Source organism: Phyllobates terribilis, unplaced genomic scaffold (genome assembly GCF_046119375.1).
Source record: "Phyllobates terribilis strain yellow unplaced genomic scaffold, ASM4611937v1 Scaffold_3__8_contigs__length_932513732, whole genome shotgun sequence".
NCBI lineage: Eukaryota > Metazoa > Chordata > Amphibia > Anura > Dendrobatidae > Phyllobates > Phyllobates terribilis.
The window spans coordinates 32,632,312-32,638,386 of NW_027362763.1; positions in this window are offsets into that span (position 1 = coordinate 32,632,312).

The following is a 6,075-nucleotide window of genomic DNA, read 5'->3' on the forward strand; positions in this document are numbered from 1 at the left end:
CCTTTACTCACAGTTCTTATTATCCAGACCACGTCTGCAGGTAACGGCTGCCCACGTCGTACTGTGCTCACCAGGTGAGGGGCTCAGACAAATCCCAGATAACTTTGGAGCGCTTCACAGGACCCCCTATGTGTGTCCTTTGTCTGGCCTTTCTTACCAACCCTTCTGTCCGGCTGCCTCGGGCCTCCTCTTGGTAAACTTGGCGCCAGTTTTCCTGACCCTATGTGGTGCCTTCCTAGCGTGTGTAGCGAGGGGCTGCGCCACATAAAATGTCACAGCCTCCGGTTTCTAGCTGAGGGTCGTTTCCCGCCTCCACTAGTTTCGGGGACCGGTCTCCCCCTTTGGCCTGACCCCTCCACGCAGGTGGATTCGGGAGTGCGGTGGCGACTCGCCCATCCGCAGCCCAGGGATTCCTTCGTTCCTCGTTCCTGGAGCCTTCTCCGCTCCTCTTCCTTCCTTCTCCCTCTTCCAGGCCTGGGCCTCTGTTACTAGGCCCGCCTCCGGAGCAGAGCTCATGCAGAGCCCCTGCTCCCTGTCACTTCTGCTCAGACTTCTCTGCACTGAACTAAGATGGTGCCCACCTTTTATACTCCCTTCTCCATGCACCCAGGAACTGCTTCCTCCCTGCTCCTGCACTATAGGGTTCCCCTTCCTCGGTGTTCCCTCCCCCCACTCCAGCCAGGGATAGGGACTGTCGTGCCCATCTCAGGGGCATATTGGTCGCCCTGCCCCACGGCAATGAGGTGTAATGCATGCAGGTGTCGGGGTCCTGATCCACACTCCATCCTTACCTGAGAGTGAGATATCACACCTCTGGGTGAGGTGCAATACCTCTGTAGCAACCAAGCCCTCGGGGTGCTACAGTTCCATTCATCTTCAGCCTAGGTGACGTATTGCGATACAGGGACGTGATTTTGGCTATAAAAAGGTCCCCTAGACCCCTACCCCAAGCTTTTTAAGAGAATAATATATGGCGTGCCAGGAGACTCTATGGAATGCTTTCTCAGCATCCAACGAGAGTATCTAATTACAAATTTTTAACTGCATCTAGCCCAGGAAATACTTTGTGCCTAGTAGCAGTGTCTGCTAGTCAGCGGATTATCCCAGCTGTTAAGCAAGCTACACCACCTGTAGTTTGGACACTTAATTTTTTCAAAGGAAATGCTTCGGGACCCAGGGATACTCAGTGAAAAGCATCAGGAGGCACCCCAAGGCATAGGGGCTGGGACTGGCGGTAGGACGCCTTGCGGTGGACCGCCGAGCTCGAGCCTTATAAAAGCTTTATAACTGCAGCAGCTTTAGTGGACGCTACTGGAGCTGGAATTACGCGGCTGCTGGCATGAGGCTTGCCCTCCAATAGATCCTTGTAAATGGATTTAAGTGTATTCATTCAAATTAGAGAGACAATTTAAATTAAAAAGCTTAGAGCTGCCTCCACCACAGTGGGGCTCGCTCGACCCACCAGCGGACAGGCACCAGTATTGGGAGAGGGGGGCTGGCCGTCAGGGTCCACCGCAGCTCTGGCACAAACCCGGCGACACGGAGGTGGCACGGGCAGGAACGGACTGGCCGTGTCGGCTTCTCACTTTTTGGATTTTAGAAGGGCATGACATGCCTATATCTGTGTCTCCCCCTCCTTTTACTCCTCCACCTCTTTTATTTTCGCATGACTATATGTACTTGGCACTTTTCCATGTGTTAGTTGTGTCTTCTGAGCAGTTTGTCAGCTTTTGGACACCTTTGAAGGTGTTTTCTATGTGTTTCTATGTGTTTTTGTTTGCCTGCCATTTGTTTTAACGGTGTTCGAAGGTGTTCGACGAACAGTTCGGCGAACATACGGGTGTTCGACGAACCGAACCGAACTCGAATACTACGGGGGTGGCTCAACACTATACACGACCAAATCTCTCCCTAGCTCAGCAGCAGCTCTCCCTACACTGTCTGATTTCGGAGTAGACTGTGACGAGCATGGCGGAGCCAGGTCTTATACAGACCTGATGATGCTGTGCGGCCAGTCAATCACTGTAATGCCCACAACCAACATGGCTATGACATTACAGTGAGTGGCAGGCAATTACTGCATGTTGATTGGTTCTCTAAAGAGCACCAAACATGCAGGGAGGAGACCCGAGCTCCCGCCGAGCAACCCAGAAATACTCGGCGAGCGCCAAGCATCTCGAGTACTGAGATGCTCGGGCGAGTACCGAGTACTTGCGAGTATGCTCGCTCATCACTAATGCTAATTAGTGGACACAACTGGATTTAACATGTCACTTTTGTCACATTATTTGCACGGGTACCATCGTTTATTATTACTTTTGTCAGATCCAAGTTATTTCTGTGACCATTGTGGGTTTTTCTTTCATTAACCGAGGGGAACCAACAATTTTGACCACATGTGTGTATAAAACCTGCAGCAGTTGTGGGATCTCAGGCCGGCGGTGATGTGTCTGTGATAATCTGGCGGAACCTGCAGTAAATCAGCTGTGAAATCCTTTGAGAATTGTGGTGTCAGCCTGAGATTCCTCCTCTTCATCCATCTGTAGATGATTAGTGACAGTCGGTAGGAGATCAGCGCAGGGAGCGTCAGTGTCAGGGGGTTTTACTTTCTGTCATTGTGTCCCATTTGGTCCTTTGTGATTATGTGTCCAGTGTCGCCATCTCCCGGTAACCAAATATTTCCAAAGCAGATTTTCATTTCTCTTCTACTGATTATATTTTGGCATTTCTTTCCTAAAGTTACAAAGGGGGTCACCAAGAGCTGATGAGCAGAAATAGAAAAATGCCCTGTGTATGTGTCTGTATCTATATGTGCCATGTGTATGTATGTGTCTGTATCTGTGTGTGTTCTGTGTATGTGTCTGTATCTGTGTGAACTCTGTGTATGTGTCTGTATCTGTGTGTGCTCTGTGTATGTATGTGTCTGTATCTGTATGTGCTCTGTATATGTATGTGTTTGTATCTGTATGTGCCCTGTGTATTTATGTGTCTCTATCTGTATGTGCTCTGTATATGTATGTGTCTGTATCTGTATGTGCCCTATGTATGTATGTGTCTGTATCTATATGTACCTTGTGCATGTATGTGTCTGTATCTGTATGTACTTTGTGTATATATGTGTCTGTATCTGTATGTGCCGAGTGTATGTGTCTGTATCTGTGTGTGCTCTGTGTATGTATGTGTCTGTATCTGTATGTGCTCTGTGTATGTGTCTGTATCTGTATGTGCTCTGTATATGTATGTGTTTGTATCTGTATGTGCCCTGTGTATGTATGTGTCTGTATCTGTATCTGTATGTGCCCTTTGTATGTCTGTGTCTGTATCTGTATGTGCTCTGTGAATGTATGTGTCTGTATCTGTATGTGCTCTGTGTATGTATGTGTCTGTATCTGTATGTGCTCTGTGTATGTGTCTGTATCTGTATGTGCTCTGTGTATGTATGTGTCTGTATCTGTATGTGCTCTGTGTATGTGTCTGTATCTGTATCTGCACTGTGTATGTATGTGTTTGTATCTGTATGTGCCCTGTGTATTTGTGTCTCTATCTGTATGTGCTCTGTATATGTATGTGTCTGTATCTGTATGTGCCCTATGTATGTATGTGTCTGTATCTATATGTACCTTGTGCATGTATGTGTCTGTATCTGTATGTACCTTGTGTATATATGTGTCTGTATCTGTATGTGCCGAGTGTATGTGTCTGTATCTGTGTGTGCTCTGTGTATGTATGTGTCTGTATCTGTATGTGCTCTGTGTATGTATGTGTCTGTATCTGTATGTGCTCTGTTTTTGCTCTGTATCTGTATGTGCTCTGTGTATGTATGTGTCTATATCTGTATGTGCTCTGTATATGTATGTGTTTGTATCTGTATGTGCCCTGTGTATTTATGTGTCTCTATCTGTATGTACTCTGTATATGTATGTGTCTGTATGTGCCCTATGTATGTGTCTGTATCTGTGTGTGCTCTGTGTATGTATGTGTCTGTATCTGTATGTGCCCTATGTATGTATGTGTCTGTATCTATATGTACCTTGTGTATATATGTGTCTGTATCTGTATGTGCCGAGTGTATGTGTCTGTATCTGTGTGTGCTCTGTGTATGTATGTGTCTGTATCTGTGTGTGCTCTGTGTATGTATGTGTCTGTATCTGTATGTGCCCTATGCATGTGTGTGTCTGTATCTGTATGTGCCCTGTGTATGCATGTGTTTGTATCTGTATGTGCTCTGTGTATGTGTGTCTGTATATGTATGGGCCCTGTGTATGTGTCTGTATCTGTATGTGCCCTATGTATGTATGTGTCTGTTTCTGTATGTGCCCTATGTTTGTATGTGTCTGTATCTGTATGCGCTCTGTGTATGTGTCTGTATCTGTATGTGCCCTATGTATGTATGTGTCTGTATCTGTATGTGCCCTATGTTTGGATGTGTCTATATCTGTATGTGCCCTGTGTATGTATGTGTCTGTATCTGTATGTGCTCTGTGCATGTATGTGTCTGCATATGTATGTGCCCTGTGTATGTGTCTGTATCTGTATGTGCTCTATGTATGTATGTGTCTGTATCTGTATGTGCCCTGTGTATGTATGTGTCTGTATCTGTATGTGCCATATTTATATACATGTCTGTATCTGTATGTACCTTGTGTATGTATGTGTCTGTATCTGTATGTGATCTGCGTTTGTGTCTGTATCTGTATGTGCCCTTTGTATGTATGTGTCTGTATCTGTATGTACCTTGTGTATGTATGTGTCTGTATCTGTATGAGCTCTTTGTATGTGTCTGTATCTGTATGTGCTCTATGTATGTATGTGTCTGCATCTGTATGTACCCTGTGTATGTATGTGTCTGTATCTGTATGTGCTCTGTGTATGTGTCTGTATCTGTATGTGCCCTGTGTATGTATGTGTCTGTATCTGTATGTGCTCTGTGTATGTGTCTGTATCTGTATGTACCTTGTGTATGTATGTGTCTGTATCTGTATGTTATTATTATTTTTTTTTAATATTATAGCGCCATTTATTCCATGGCGCTTTACATCTGAAAAAGGGGTATAATACAAGAACAATTACAATAATCTTGAACACACTGTGACAGCGACTGGTACAGGAGGAGCGAGGACCCTGCCTGCGAGGGCTCACAATCTACAAGGGGTGGGTGAGGATACAGTAGGTGAGGGTAGAGCTGGTCGTGCAGCGGTATGGTGGAGTGGTGGTTACTGCAGGTTGTAGGCTTGTCGGAAGAGGTGGGTCTTCAGGTTCCTTTTGAAGGTTTCCACGGTAGGCGAGAGTCTGATACGTTGGGGTAGAGAGTAGGGGGGAAGCACAGGAAAAATCTTGTATGTGATTGTGGGAGGAGGTGATAAGAGGGGAGTAGAGAAGGAGATCTTGTGAGGATCGGAGGTTGAGTGAGGGAATTGTAACAGAGGGCTTGGTCAGAGATATATGGAGGAGACAGGTTGTGAATGGCTTTGTATGTCATGGTTAGGGTTTTGAACTGGAGTCTCTGAGCAATGGGGAGCCAGTGAAGGGATTGACAGAGGGGAGAGGCCGGGGAATAGCGGGGGGACAGGTGGATTAGTCGGGCAGCAGAGTTTAGGATGGATTGGAGGGGTGCGAGAGTGTTAGAGGGGAGGCCACAGAGCAGGAGGTTGCAGTAGTCTAGGCGGGAGATGATGAGGGCATGCACTAGTGTTTTTGCAAATTCATGGTTGAGGAATGTGCGGATCCGGGAGATATTTTTGAGTTGGAGTCGGCAGGAAGTAGAAAGGGCTTGGATATGTGGTTTGAAGGAGAGTTCAGAGTCCAGGGTTACCCCGATGCAGCGCGCTTGAGGGACTGGGGAGAGTGGACAGCCATTGACGTTGATAGATAGGTCAGTTGGGGGGGTTGAATGAGATGGCGGGAAGATGATGAATTCTGTTTTGTCCATGTTAAGTTTTAGAAATCTGGCAGAGAAGAAGGATGAAATAGCAGACAGACATTGTGGGATTTTGGTTAGTAAGGAGGTGATATCAGGTCCAGAGAGGTAGATCTGTGTGTCATCAGCATAGAGGTGGTAATGAAAGCCATGGGACT